The sequence below is a fragment of the Musca domestica genome, unplaced genomic scaffold (genome assembly GCF_030504385.1).
Source record: "Musca domestica strain aabys unplaced genomic scaffold, Musca_domestica.polishedcontigs.V.1.1 18, whole genome shotgun sequence".
Classification (NCBI taxonomy): domain Eukaryota; kingdom Metazoa; phylum Arthropoda; class Insecta; order Diptera; family Muscidae; genus Musca; species Musca domestica.
In genome coordinates, this window is record NW_026712238.1 from 5,364,431 (window position 1) to 5,380,133 (window position 15,703).

The 15,703-nt window shown below is 35.1% G+C and overlaps 1 long non-coding RNA gene across 1 annotated transcript in view; it reads left to right on the plus strand.

Annotated features, from left to right (window-relative positions):
• The first annotated feature begins 6,362 nt into the window (after positions 1–6,362).
• The window catches only part of LOC131801877 (uncharacterized), a 39,573-nt gene continuing 30,232 nt past the window's right edge, over positions 6,363–15,703 (plus strand). The window contains exon 1 of the long non-coding RNA XR_009341944.1: positions 6,363–7,094. This is a non-coding gene — a long non-coding RNA (uncharacterized LOC131801877). The remainder of the gene's footprint in view (positions 7,095–15,703) is intronic.

Genomic DNA, 15,703 nt, shown 5'->3' on the forward strand with positions numbered 1-15,703 from the left:
TTGGATGCTTATTTCGCTTTCTTGTTTTCAATAATTCAAAATGTTTACCCTTTGTGGGGGAGGTACTTTTCAAACCTGACCTAGCACTAATGCAAATATTAGGGTTTGCAAAGTTGGAGCAATATCGGATTACACTTTCTCTTTCTATGCAGTAAAATATTTTTTTTTTTTTGAAAATTTCGACATTTTGTGGGAGACGTATCAGAAGGAGTGGACCAATATTTTCCATCTCCGAACTCGATCTAAGTTTGATAATAATATTGCGATGTACCAAGTTTGAACCAAATTAGATACTCTTTTCGAGAGTTATCGTGCGCACCAGCCAGTCAAATAGACGGACACCACTAGATCGACTCCAAGTATTCTGAAACGGATTTGGTTTAAAGATAGAGGCACGTTTTGGCCGTATCAATATATATACCCCCTCTAGCCATATGGCTGAGGGTATAAACATGAAACGATATGTTCTGAAACGGATTTGATCCAAAGAGAGAGGCACTTTTTGACCGTATCAACTGATATATACCCCATCTATCCATATGGCTGAGGATATAAAAATGAAACGATATGTGTATATGCTACAACTTCCTTAGGTATTATCGCAACGAGAGTGGAGTGGAGGATAAGTGTTTTTATAACACCATCCCATACAATGTAGATCTATAAATATGAGCTTATCTCCGGTTGTATGAGACTAATTAATGGCCAACAAATTTTCTGGGGTTTTTGGAGGACAATAACACCCTTGGTATAAGAGGATTTTTATATCAAGCTCTCGGTCAAGGTGATGATCAAAGAGCTTCAACACCGATATCCCCATCGTGTCTCAAGTTCTGGAAAATAAGTTTTGTTGGCAACCCATTATTTTTCTATTATCTTACCAAAGTCGTCACCATCTGCTTTCAATCGAAGTCATAACTGCATTAGAATGCCAGAAAAAGTGATAAAATGCGCTGATTTATTTTTTTTTTTGTCCCGAAGTAATGAAGACCTATGAGCATTACTTCTTCCCAATATCTTCCCATTTGACATAAATCAGTACTTATGCCCAAATTATTTATGGTAAGGTCATGAGTTAAATTCTTTTCTTATTAAACATGAATCCATTCATCCATTACCATCTCTAAAATCCAAGACCAACATCGGTCATGGCTACAGAGTATATATATGATTTAATGCGGCCAAAATGTGCCTTATCCAAATAACGGGTTTTATCATCGAATCAGCGTCGTTCTCAGATATCAACCATACATTCCCGTCGACCCAGTGTTATTAATATTTCTCAATGAAATAGCTAAAAGTCACTTCTTTGTCTAAATTATTAAAGTTTGTATATGTATTTTTACACCCCAATAACAAGACGTATGTAGGTTACTATTCATATACATAATTTGAACGACTCTGATGCTTTGCATTGTTGTGTTATGAATTCATATTCACTTTATTGTTGCAAAACACCTGTTTGTCGTATTTGCTTTGGGGTGATTGTGTAAATCTAAAGTATATTCAAATAAGCTTTGTTATGAAACCCTCAGGATTAATACTTACACTAGCTAGCAGGTAGATATACATATATAAATAAGTAAAACATACAAAGTAACTCTTGAAGATTTATTATAATATGTAAATGTATGCGCCTGTGTGATATTATGATATTTCTTTGGAAAATGCCAATTGAGCTTCGCATGAAAAAAATGACAACTTTTAAATTGAATTTTTGTGGCGATTTATGTATTTTTATTTTGTACATATAGGTCCACGTTTTCGTATAGCCTCTATACAACCGTACCTGTCGATATTCAGTATTTTGAAGATTTTAGTCACATTTTTATACCCTCCACCATACTATAGAGGGTATATTAACTACAAAGACACTACGAAGTATATATATTCTGGATCAGCGTAAAACTCTAAGACGATCTAGCGATGTCCGTTTGTCTGTCTGTCCGTCTGTTTGTTGTAATCAAGCTATATTTCGAACGAGAAGGCTAGAATTTTGCACACATGCAAAGTTTACCAGTAGGCAGGTTCAGTTCGTAAATGGGCCATGTCGGTCCACGTTTTCGTATAGCCCCCATATAACGGTACCACCCGATATTCGGTATTTTCATGATTTTAGCGACATTATTTACCGGAATTGTTTCAAATTTCGTATTTGAAGTTCGTAATGGGTATTACAGCCTATGACAAAAATTTGTGTAGGCAAGTCCACGTCTTCGTATAGCCTACATATAATTTTAATTTAGGTGGTAGTTTCCGTATTTTTTTTATAGACATTGAATATTTTGGTTCACGTTTTCCTGTACAGGGAAACAGGTTGAGATAAAAAAATTGCAACAAAGTCAAACGCCATAATTTTTACTTTTTTTAATTTTATTGAATAAAAACAAAAAATGTCGAAAATGGCATCAAATTTTAGAATAATTTTAGATTTGTTCGAATTGGTCACCATTGGCACGAATTATGGCCTTCAAACGGGCAATGAAATCGTCACACGCTGCCCGAATGCTGTTCTGCGGTATTTTTGATCCATTTCCGGCGAAGCACTTGCTTGAAGAGATCGACACTTTCGCATTTTTTAGTGACAACCTTGCTTTTCAAAATACTCCAGACACAATAGTCCAACGGATTGGTATCCGGAGATTTTGGTGGCCATTATGCGCTGGAAATGAAGCGAAGAAACTCATTTTGTAACCATTCTTGGGTGGCGCGTGCTGAGTGCGATGGTGCTGATACCTGTTGGAATGTTTAAGGTCTGCGGCCAAAATGTTTATTAAATACACCCTCCAAAATATTTTCGCGATAATATTTGGCATTTATTTTGATGCTACGGTCGATTAATACGTGCGGAGAACGACCATCTGCTGTTATGGTGGCCCACCATCAACATTGCGTGGGCCTGAGTTCTGGTGGCTAACCGAAGGTGCACATTTTCAGCTGACTTCTTGGGCAAGTAAACACGATCATTTTGTTTGTTTACAAACTGCTGGACAACGAATGCATTCTCATCGGAGAAAACTAATTTCCGCAGTTCACCACTTTCAGCCAAGCGAAGCAACTCTTTAGCTCTTTTAAGTCTATTTTGTTTCTGTTGCGGTGTAAGTTCTTGCACTTTTTGGAATTTCAATGGCTTTACCCCGACCTCATTTGTCAATATTTGCCGACTGGAATATTGCGATATGTCCAGCTCACGAGCAATTTTTCAGCCACTGCGACGCAGGTTTCGATCAAGTCGCTTCTTTACTTTTCAAACCATTTCTGCTGATGTTGCTGTTTTCTTCCGTCTCCCGTCCACTTCCTTGACGTCGGGCTACGCTACCAGTATCACGGTAACGAGTGATGGTACGAGACACAACAGATTTATTCACTTTTAAATACTGGAGTACTCCAACCACAGCCCCTTGTGGTTTTCCAGCCAAATATTAAGAAATCACACTATCACGCTTGAATTCCCTCACGAATAACTTTTTTCTGGAAAAGTCTCACCAAAATGCTTGTTTTCAATGTGTGGCAATAACTCGTGTTTACACAGCCACACCGATTGAGTTCCGGAATGTTGTACGATAACAAAATACGGGAAATGTTATAAACCACAAAAATAACTCGGTCTAACAATATTCTCTTCACAAATAATATACGATAACTCTCAAGTTTTCACTCATTTCCTTGCAAAATACGTTATTAGCAGATGTGTGCGAAAATATATAAAATACTCAACTTGTTGCATATTTTTAGGAGAGCGCAGTATCACAAATGGAGAGATTAACTCAAAAGCAATAGCAAGCAATGCTTTGATATGTAAAGGAATGTTAGAAACTGGAGTATAAGATGTCCTTGAAGCACGTGCACTTCGATACTCTCTAAATATTAACAAAATTGATGGTATTTGTATTTCATATTCGTTACACGAAATAAGACCATTCCTCCTTTGCATGGCGGGATTAGGGCAGTGAGAGAATGCCAGGATTCCCAATTTTAACCCATTCATGTGTAAAATGTTACTTATGATTTCAAAAAATAAATTACTTTAGATGGTCGTTATGGGGGATAGAAAGGCCTATGGGATAGAACTTTGAAACAAAAATTTTGAATTTCCATTTTAGGTCTTTGCAACTCATCCCTCACTTAATTAGTTCTCATGCACTTTACCTTGCCCCGTCATGTATTATGCGTTTTCTGATGTAATTCACCTACAATTTTTATTATACCCTACACCACATAGTGGTAAGGGTATTATGTCTTTGTGCATTTGTTTGTAACATGGAGAAGGAAACGAGATAGACCCATAGTTACTTTTGAGAACCTTCATAGAATCGCTTTCTGAGTCGATTTATGCATGTCAGTCCGTCTGTCCGTCCGTCTGTCCATGTATTCTTGTGAACAAAATGCAGGTCGCATTTATTATCCGATTGAGATGAAATTTTCCAAACAATATTTTTTTGGCCCAAGGACGAACCCTATTGAAGTTGGTGAGAATCTGATCAAATTTAGATATAGCTCCCATACATATCTTCATCCGATTTCGGGTTAAATGTGCACCAAATATTCACTATCAGTCCGAATTACCTGAATTTTGGCACACCCAACCGAGTTCGGCCTAGAAGCAAGTGTATCAAATTTGGAGAAAATCGGTTCAGATATAGCTATAGCTCCCATATATATCTTTCATCCGATTTGATCTTTAAGTCCCTCACATTCCTACAATGCACTCCACAACCGTGATATTTGGTACCAGGTATTAGATGGAGCACAGAAATAGCTGTTTTAAATTTTATCGAAATCGGTTTAGATTTGGATATAGCTCCCATATATATCTTCATCCGATTTCGTGTTAATTGACCACCAAATGGCCAATATCAGCCCAAATGGCCCGAATTTTGGCACATGTGACCGAGATTAGCCTTAAAGCAAATACAACAAACTTGGAGAAAATAAGTTCAGAAACAGCTATAGCTCTCATATATATCTTCATCCGATTTCGGGTTAAATGTGCACCAAATGTCCACTATCAGTCCAAATTATCTGAATTTTGGCACATCCAACCGAGTTCGGCCTAGAAGCAAGTATATAAAATTTGGAGAAAATCGGTTCAGATATTGCTATAGCTCCCATATATATCTTTCATCCGATTTGGTGTTTAAGCCTCTCACATTCGTAATATGCACTCCACAAGAATGATAATGATATGATACCAGATATAAGATACAGCCCAGAAATAGCTGTTTGTAATTTTATCGAAATCGGTTCAGATTTGGATATAGCTCCCATATATATCTTCATCCGATTTCGGGTTAATTGTGCACCAAATGGCCGATATAAGTCCAAATGGACTGAATTTTAGTACATCGGACCAAATTCAGCCTAGAAGCAAGTATATCAAATTTGGTGAAAATCGGTTCAGATATAGATATAGCAACCATATATATGTTTCATCCGATTTAGAGTTTTAGTCCCATACATTCGTAATATTCACTCCACAACCGTGATATTTGGTACCAGGTATTAGATGGAGCACAGGAATAGCTGTTTTAAATTTTATCGAAATCGGTTCAGATTTGGATATAGCTCTCATATATATCTTCATCCGATTTCGGGTTAAATGTGCACTAAATGGTCAATATCAGCCCAAATCACCAGTCTAGAAGCTAATACGTAAAATTTGGAGAAACCCGGTTCAGAGATAGCTATAGTTCGTAAAATGCACGATAGAATTAGATAGATTTTTAATTTTGTACCAAATATCTCATAGAGCTCTGAAATGCCCTGTATAAACCTTTTTACGTGAGCTTTACTAAATATGCATAGTGGTGCAGGGTATCATATAGTCGGCCCCGCCCGACTTTTGAGCTTTCCTTACTGGTTTTTTAAGTATCACGTTCATTTTTTCTGGTATGTTTTTTTTTTTCTTTTTAAAAAAATAGATTAATTGCCAATTAGTTTTTGTCGATGGGGATTTCCATTTCATTCTAATCTCGAAGGAAATATTGTTCGTGCAATGGCAATACTGCCCCATGCAAATGTAAACAAAACAGAACAAATTGAGTATATCAAAGAGAGAAAGAATACCGGGCTCCAACATTTGCGTTTAACTCTTTGTTGTCCCCATTTTTGTTGTTCGATATAAAGAAAAACATTAGCTGGTGTAAATAGCTAATATTTTTTAAAATATTATTTTTATAATTTCCTTTAATAACAGCAGAACTCATTGTTTTTATTCCAATAGCAAGCAAGGCTCTGTCTCCCTCATGTAAAACCCACTCAATATTTCTTGCTCTCATTTGTGTTGGGGCTCTCCCAAGGCAATCACATTCATTCTCCATTCACACTCATTCGTCACTCAGTCGTATTTTGTGATTCGTTGCGTGAATAACATTGGTCGGGTGGAGTTATGTCGGTTGTTTTGTGTGATACAAATTTGCACGCTTTGATGTTAACTCTCAGTGAATTTTGTGAATTGTGTGTTATAAAAACAACAGGAACAGATGAACAAGTGTCATAACCAGGAGAAACCCAACAACAGCGGAAGAAGTGTTAAGACAGAATAAATGAAAACATTGCAATAATAACTTAATATTTTGCGAAATAATTAAAAAAATAACTTGGCCCAAGTATATTGTGCTCCATACCACAGAAAGATAACTACCCAAAATCAGCGAGATTTGGATCACAAATGAGAAAAATATCAACAAGAGAAAAAATAAAATAATTCTCCCTGTCTTCTGAATTCCTAAAAGTAGGCTATGAAATAAACAAAACAAACAAAGAAAATCAATAAAATAAATATAATAAAAAATTTCAAAAATGAAGGAATCATTTGAATCTTCTGACAAAAAGAGAAAAATTTAAACCTTCGAAATATACGACAACAAACTCCGTAATCATATTTTTGATTCAATCAATGATGACAATCATTGCAAAATAATCAGCAGCAAACAGAAATGGGATAATTAGAAAAATTGGCATCCTTTCAGCTATTCGCAAGACATAAGATGGTGCAGCAATTATCTGAGCGCAGAGACTGTCAAAGATTCTTTTGTGGATTACCTTAGCAATCTTTGTGCTCTGCTCATGCTTCGGTAGATGTCATTCTTGAGGTAAGATTTTTATTTATTTATCATCAAATAATGTAAAATTGAAATATTAAAAAAAAATTTTAACTGCCTACCATCGCCATTTCTCTATACCTTAAGGTCAGCTTAAAAGTCATAGAATTTTATGATTCCTACCAGAGGGCTGCAATGAGTATGATCGAGTAGGCTTGATCACACACACTGGAAATACAATCAAACTCAATCAGTCGGTCAAATGTAACATGTTCATTCGAGTAGCTCAAGCCAAATGAAAAAGTGGTGATCGAACATGTATTGATCGAAGTTTTGTGTTCGCAATCAAACAGCTCACATGAATGTTTTGTTTACGAACTAATGTTGAACAATACATACCGAAACGATCATCTCGGATGAATATGATCGGTTTGATTTTTTTTGAAGGGTGAGTGATTTGATTCGATTAAATACGAAAGATCGAATCTGAGCGTAATCATGTATTGTAGTTTTGGTATGGTTATCAATACTAGAAGCAGTACCCATTGAAGAAATCGAAACAAATGGTATTTATTAAATAACGATTTTTTATTTCATTTGGGCATATAGTATACCAGACTTCAGTGGCTTATTTCTAAAAAAGAACACATTATTTCTAAAAAAATAACAAAAAATCCGACTTCAGTCACTTATTTGTAAAAAAGGAACACATTTTTCAAAAAAGAAAAAAATAATAATAATAACAAAAAATATATTTCAGTTGCTTATTTCTACAAAAGGAACATATATCAGTCTTTAGTATTTAGTTCAATTTTTGTTAAAAGAGTTTAAAAACATTAAACTGTCAACAGCTCTCAGCCCAATACTGTTCCTTTTCTCTGTAATATAGTTCGTCAAAATTACCTGCGCAGGCTTATTTGGATGAACAAACAATGACGCTGAGCGAATTCGATTCAAAGAAAACAATCACGGTTGTGATTGCTCATTTACATTCATGTGTTCGATCAATTCACGTTGCTGAACACATCAAACCGTCTCGAACGCTCATGTTTGATTGGAAGTGATGTGATTCAAACTGAGCGTTCGATCCGATCCGAAAACGGTCAATTCATTCAGATCAAACAAAACGACTGCATCAACAAAAATCATGTAAGAAACCGAGTGTGGTTGAATTTATGCATACTCGTTGCAGCCCTCTGATTCCTACATGATGCGTGCTAGGGACCTAAATTGGCAAAAACTTCACAATTGTTTGAAATATGCTGACAAATTCGTATTCCGTCCCCTATGTTGTAGGAGTTTTGCAACACTTTGAAAGCTAGCACCGACAAATCCCCAATATTTGGTATTTTAACGAAACTAGAGACATTATAGACCGAATTGTTTCAAATTTCTTAATGAGTTCTACAGACTATGGAAAAAATTGCGTATGCAGGTCCACGTCTTCGCATAGTGCACATATAAAGGTGCCTCGCAATATTCGGTGATTTTAGAAACATTATTCATCGGAATTGTTTTAAATTGCGATTTTAAAGTTCGTAATGGGTACTACAACCTATGGCGGAAGAGTACTATGCAGTTCCACGCTTTCGTATGGCGCCCATATAATGGTTTTCATTTTAGCGGCATCGGAATAATAATTTTAGATCTAACAAACTGTATATATTCTTGATCAGCGTAAAATTCTAAGACGATTTAGCCTTTCCGTCTATTATAATCAGGCTAGTGTCAAAACGCATTAAGATAGGAAACTAAAATTGTGCATAGACCAGTATTTTGTATGCAAGCTGGTCAAGTTCGAAGATGGCCTATATCGGCCTACGAGAGCTCATTTCCCACATACAACGGTACCCCCGATATTCCGTATTTTGATGATTTTAGACACATTTTTCAACGGAATTATGGGAAATTGTACACAAGGAGTTCTTTTTTTGAGTATTTTATACCCAAGAAGAGTGTTGTTTATATAGGTCCACGATATCCTAGTTCCCCCAAATAACGGCACTTCCATATTGGTATTTTGATTATTGTAGTTTTCGAATGAGATTGTCCGAAAATCGAGGAGTTTCTTCTTAACCCCTAGATAAGAATTGACCACAAAGGTCTAGGAAATCGTACAGCCCCAGAAATATTTCAAATTTCGTATTAAAAGTTCGTAATGGATACTACAGCCCACATATAACGGCACCTTGCTTTATTCGGTATTTTGATATTTATCGGAATTAAAAAATATATATATTTATGGAGGACCACGTCTTCGTGGTATTCCTTTGAGTGGTATTTTCGACGAATTTGTTTTGTATTTTTTCAAGTTCCTCCAAAATGATGATGGATATTAAAAGTTCGGCTCTCAAAGCTTGTATGTGTAGACGACGACAACAGCGTAATGTTACAAGAAAACAGAAATAGATAACATTGACAAATTCAGGGTTTTCCACTACTAATGAATAACTTGTTTACTATTAAATTACCCTCAGCTCTGATATCCATGCCAATTTTCAACTCTAAATCTCAGTATATCAATAAACAAATTCGTATAAGGACTATAGGCTTATTATAGACTTTAAACGAGCTTTAAAAATTCATATTCCACCAATTTGTTTATTTATTATTTTTTTTTTCGTTATATTATTAGTGGAGTGAACCATGGGCTTGTCGCTAATGTACATGTCTATGCAGCATTCCCCTACATAAATTCAATATTGACAAATAACAACTGTTTATTTACATCATCTGACCCAAAAATATTTCATGCTATGCGATTTCTCAATCATTGATTAGAATGCTATTGCAATTGTGATCCCCTTTATCGTTTAGTGTAAATCAAATATTAATCAACGACTCTCGAATTGAAATGCATTTTCAATTTCATATATGAAAAAACAATTTTCATTTGCAAATATGTTGGTTGCTAACAACATTTTGATAATTGTACATGCATATTCGTCGGGAGTTTGAGACCGTGGAATGCGGATGCTTGAATATATTAGTTTTTTTAAAAATTAAGGGATATAGGAAAAAATGTATCCAAAAATATTGTTCAACGTTTTCTGCCAAAATATCAACCTGATCGTCGAAGCTACATCCGCATTAACTTAATAAAAATAGCAATGTATCCCATTCAGATGAGAAAAGCATTCACTTAAGTTCTGCAAGTGAATTTTTTGATGTGCTCAAAAATTCACAATTTGACTCATTTTTTGGTAAAGAGTCACATACCACCAACTCGTGGTATCTGCATCCTAATGTTTGTCAATGATATTTATCCAACAAAGATACTGACACACGCGTAGCCCACTCATATACATACAAAATATTGGCACAATATCCTTCAATAACACATGGATGCCAGCAGTACCCGAGGCAGTACCCAATTCTAACCCAAAAAAAGAAAAAAATTGAACAAACTTTGTATTATTTTCACAGTTGACCTCTTCTAACCAACCATGGTCATGGTGGTTACTCTATGGATTGACATTGTTTGTGTGGTAAATACCATACATGCAGCGATCTGTGGCATGCATTGCTGCCTGTGAGATACATAGATTGCTGTTAATGCATGTATATCTCGAGCAGCAACGACAGCCGTAGGAGGAATACTACAGTCATCTATCCCTTTCGGAGTAGTGGGATATTAGTTTTCGTTTATTGGTTATTCTATCTAGCACGTCAGAGCATCAGGCTTGATGATTGGGTGGTGGTCCTGCTCGAGATATGTTGCAGTGGTAGCCACTTGCAGACAATAGCGTCAGTAAAATTTGTTTTTTTTTTTTTTTTTGTTCTTGCCTTTTCTATGATTGTGCATCAATGCACCAAGTAGAATTTGGTAGAAGGCAGCCCCATAGTTTAACTGTATCGACCACCAAAACATATTTATTTGAGTGCCTAAATAAAATACACATGTTTCCACATGAAGTACCATCCATGGTCGGCAAATATTTTTTGTCGCTTCGTTTTGGTTTTGTTGTAAATATTTTCAAAGCCAGCCTGACTAGCAAGCAATCAATGTAAACTGATACTTTATTTTGTAATTTATTTAGGCGCTGAACTTTATTGTTGCTGCCATTACTGCGGCCAAAAATCGCTGCATTGTCGTTGCAATGCTATCCGCTATGGGCTAAACCAAATTTACAATGCATTTCAAATATTTTATGGTCTAATTTAGCCATAGCCTCATCATGTACATAACATCATTTTAGTTAAGACAATAATGAAATTGCAAATCCATAACCAAAAATCAAAATATAAATCAGATGGACAGTGGGATTGAACCGACTAAAAATTGGCAATCGAAAAAGTCACTTTACGACTTATAGAGTAATGAACAAAAAAAAAAAAAAAAAAAAAAAAAAAAACATTAAATTCAGCCGGTCCGAATTTTTAACACCCTCCACCTTTGGGTAAAGAAAACATTTTAAATTTTGAAAATTTGGATCTGAATTCAAACGTGTTCCGCTTTAAACTACAAATACCAGTAAGACCACTTGGTTACATGCCTAAGTGTGTAATAATTGAAATTTTAATAAGATTTTTAAAAATATTTTTTTCTATGAAGTAGATTTTTGGTAAAGCTTGGTGACTGGGTCATCTAGTTAAAATTTGTTACAGATTTTCTTGAAACATCACAACTTCATGAAGTCCACAATTTAGTACAACCTTCGTACATTACAAAATAAAATAAATACCAATATCATCAATACCTTGGGTAGTATTTGGCCCGTATATACAGATAAAAATGGTCATATATTTGTATATAAACCGACTTCTAACTTTTTATACCCTACAACCAGTAAAGGAGTTAAATTTTTGCTGTTTCAGTTTGTCATATTTTTATCGCATGAGATTTTTTCATTTTGACTTACAATTTTGAGTTGTGTATTTTGTAATATTTTCTCATCGTACAACACTATGTGTTGTCGTATTATATTCAGGTCGCAATTTTCATCTGATCCTCACGAAATTTTGCATGGGGGTAGGGTTATGGTCAGAATCAAAGTCTACTGTTTTTTTATACCCTACACCACAAAGTGGTCAGGGTATTATGTCTTTGTGCATTTGTTTGTAACAGGCAAAAGGAAACGAGATAGACCATAGTTCCTTTTGATGATCTGCATAGAATCACATTCTGAGTCGATTTATGCATGTCCGTCCGTCTGTCCATGTATTTTTGTAAACAAAGTACAGGTCGCATTTATTGCCCGATCCAGATGAAATTTTGCACAGATCATTTGTTTGGTCCAAGGACGAACCCTATTGAAATTGGAGATAATCGGTCAAAATTTAGATATAGCTCCCCTATATATCTTCCGATTGCTTTTATTGTGCACCAAACGTGTAATATCAGCTCGAATTGTATGGAATTTGCATATACACCCAAATTAGGCCTGAAAATATGTATGCCAAATTTGATCGAAATCGGTTCAGATATAGCTATAGCTCCCATATATATTGTTCATCCGATTTGTTATTTTTGTCCACCGCCGCCGTAATATGCACTATGCAACAACAATATTTGGGGAAATATATCAAATACAACTCAGAAATACAGTTGCTAAATTTTATCGAGATCGGTTCAGATTTGGATATAGCTCCCATATATAACTTCGTCCGATTTACCTTTTATTGTTCACCAAAAGTCTAATATTTGTCCAAATGGGATGGAATTTGGCACGCACGACCGAATTGAATCAAGAAGCTAGTATGTCAAATTTGGTGAAGATCGGTTCAGATATAGCTATAGCTTCCATATATATTATTCATCCGATATTCAGGGAAATATATCAAATACAGCTCAGAAATATCTTTGCCAAATTTTATCGAGATCGGTTTAGATTTGGATATAGCTCCCACATATATCTTTATCCGATTTCAAATTAATTGTTCATATTTAGTCCTTTGAACTTGAATTCACCCATAAAAACTTTTAATTGTTATGTGGAGCTCTACTTAATTAGTAAAGTGGTGTAGGGTATCATAAAGTCGGCCCGCCCGACTTTAAGACTTTCTTTACTGGTTTTCATTTAAAGTAATATTTGAAATGCCTTTTTTTTTTTTTTTAGTAAGGAAACCTATTCCACTGTTCTGTCGAGCTACCGCAACCTCCCAAACAATGTACACATAACCGTTGACTTCTGGCGCAACAAAATTCGAAATATATTTCGGTTTCGCGCTCGGCTCATTTATTTAATAAGATTTATTGTTATTGACAAATTTGAATAGTCTTTACAGATCAATGGTTACGAAAACATGAATGGTATTTACGAAAACCACAATGTTTTGGAATATGAATGCTATTGAAATGGAAATTGTAACAAAAATTGTATGTGGGAAAAATTTAATAGATATTTTAAAAAGTTGCTTATCCCAATTCACAACACTTTTGCATCAATCTCTTGCTAAATATTTCTCGAAAGTGGGACAGGTTTCAACGAAAAGTATAATTTGAAAATTTTTCTCTTTCGAGTTGAGCGAATAATAACCTATGGAGATGACATTGAAAATCGGAATCAAGCGAGGTTTCATGCAATGACCAAACTTTGTGCATTACAATAAAATCAAAATAATATAAGAAAGTTCCTTGGGGTCGTATATAGTTCATATATACATAAATATTCATAGTGTGAGGGTATATATCGGTCCGCATTCCGACTTCTAACATGTTTTTTATGTCTTTGTGAATTTGTTTGTAACAGGCAAAAGGAAGCGAGATAGACCCATAGTTCCTTTTGATGATCTGCATAGAATCACTTTCTGAGTTGATTTATGCATGTCAGTCCGTCCGTCCGTCTGTCCATGTATTCTTGTGAACTAAATGCAGGTCGCATTTATTATCCGATTGAGATGAAATTTTCCAAACAACATTTGTCTGGCCCAAGGACGAAATTGGAGATAATCGGTAAAAATTTAGATATAACTCCCATATATATCTTCGCCCGATTGTGCACCAAACGTGTAATATCTGTCCGAATAGTATGGCATTTTGCACTCACAACCAAATTAGTCCTGAAAATAAGTATGCCAAATTTGATCGAAATCGGTTCGGATATAGCCATAGCTCCCATATATATTGTTCATCCGATTTGCTATTTTTGTCCTCCGCAGCCGTTATGTGCTCTCTGTAACAACAATATTTGGGAAAATATATCAAATGCAGCTCAGAAATACCTTTGCTAAATTTTATCCAGATCGGTTCAGATTTGGATATAGCTCCTATATATAACTTCGTCCGATTTACCCTTTATTGTGCAGCAAACGTCTAAAATTTGGCACATACGGCCGAATTGAATCTAGAAGCTAGTATGACAAATTTGGTGAAGATCGGTTTAGATATAGCTATAGCTCCCGTATATATTGTTCATCCGATTTGTTGTATTTGTTACCCACAGCCTTAATATGCACTCCGTAACAACGAATTTCTGGGAAATATATCAAATACAGCCCAGAAATATCTTTGCCAAATTTTATCGAGATCGGTTCAGATTTGGATATAGCTCCCATATATATCTTTATCTGATTTCAAATTAATTTTGCACCAAATGGGCAATACAAGTCCGAATTTAAAAGATACAAATGCTTCGGCATATTTAGTCTTTTGAGCTTTTAATTATAATTGTAATCATAGCGTCCAACAAATTTAAAATTTCCTGATTTTGCAGTCTCTCTACCGATCACAATTAAAAACCAATCGACACGGAATTTTTCATGAGGTTAGAGTTCAGGACAAGTCAGATGTCTAACATATCGGAAAGACTACTATTTAGTGTGAAATTGTTTTGAATACCTATCAACCAGATAGAAAGCGTCAAAAATCAGAAAGCGTCAATATTTTGCAGGGCAATATTTTAAAACCAACGTATCATAGTGCTGCAGGGAATCACATATTCGGCCCGCACTACTGTACACTTTGCTTACTTGTTTACTTTTGATTTTCCTCCTAGCATATATAAAATTTCTAAATTATAACTTATGTTTTTTAATAACCCTCCCGACGAGTTTCTTTATAAGGTATATTAAAGTTAAATTATTTTTATGAGTTTCCGCCTTTATTGCTCATCATGCATTTGAATGAGGCAACATACTATTGTAAAAACAACAATTTATAGTACAAAAATAAAATATGCCAAGCTCTTATTATTCTTATGTCCTTCAAGTCTTCTACAAACTGTGTGACATTGACACGTCTTGTATCCTGTTCCCTCTTGCACTTATTCTCCCAGTCCTTGTTTCCTGTTGGCTGCTTTTGAATAGTTTCAGGTGTTCTATTGTACTTTTCTCTTCCTTGCACTTGGAATTTCATTTCTTTTTTTTTTCACTGTCCCTACTTCTTTGGTTTTTCTTTCGCTCTGACTATTGCATTGACAACTTTGCTTCTGATTGCACATAATTTGCCCACTTGGGCATACACAGTTAGCTATTCAGGTAAGAGATGTTCTGTGCTTTTTACATTTTCTTTGGTGGCCTCTATTATCATTAACATTTGTAAGGAGTAAGTGACTGTGGTAGTCCTTATATTGGAGTCTACATTTTTACATTTTTTGTAGAAAATAACTATTTTATTAAATCTAATTTTTCTGCAATTTTTAGAAAATATCCATTCTTCTTTGAAGCAACTTAGCTGCCTAAATTTCCTTCCCAAGGGTATAATTTTTTATGCAAAAATT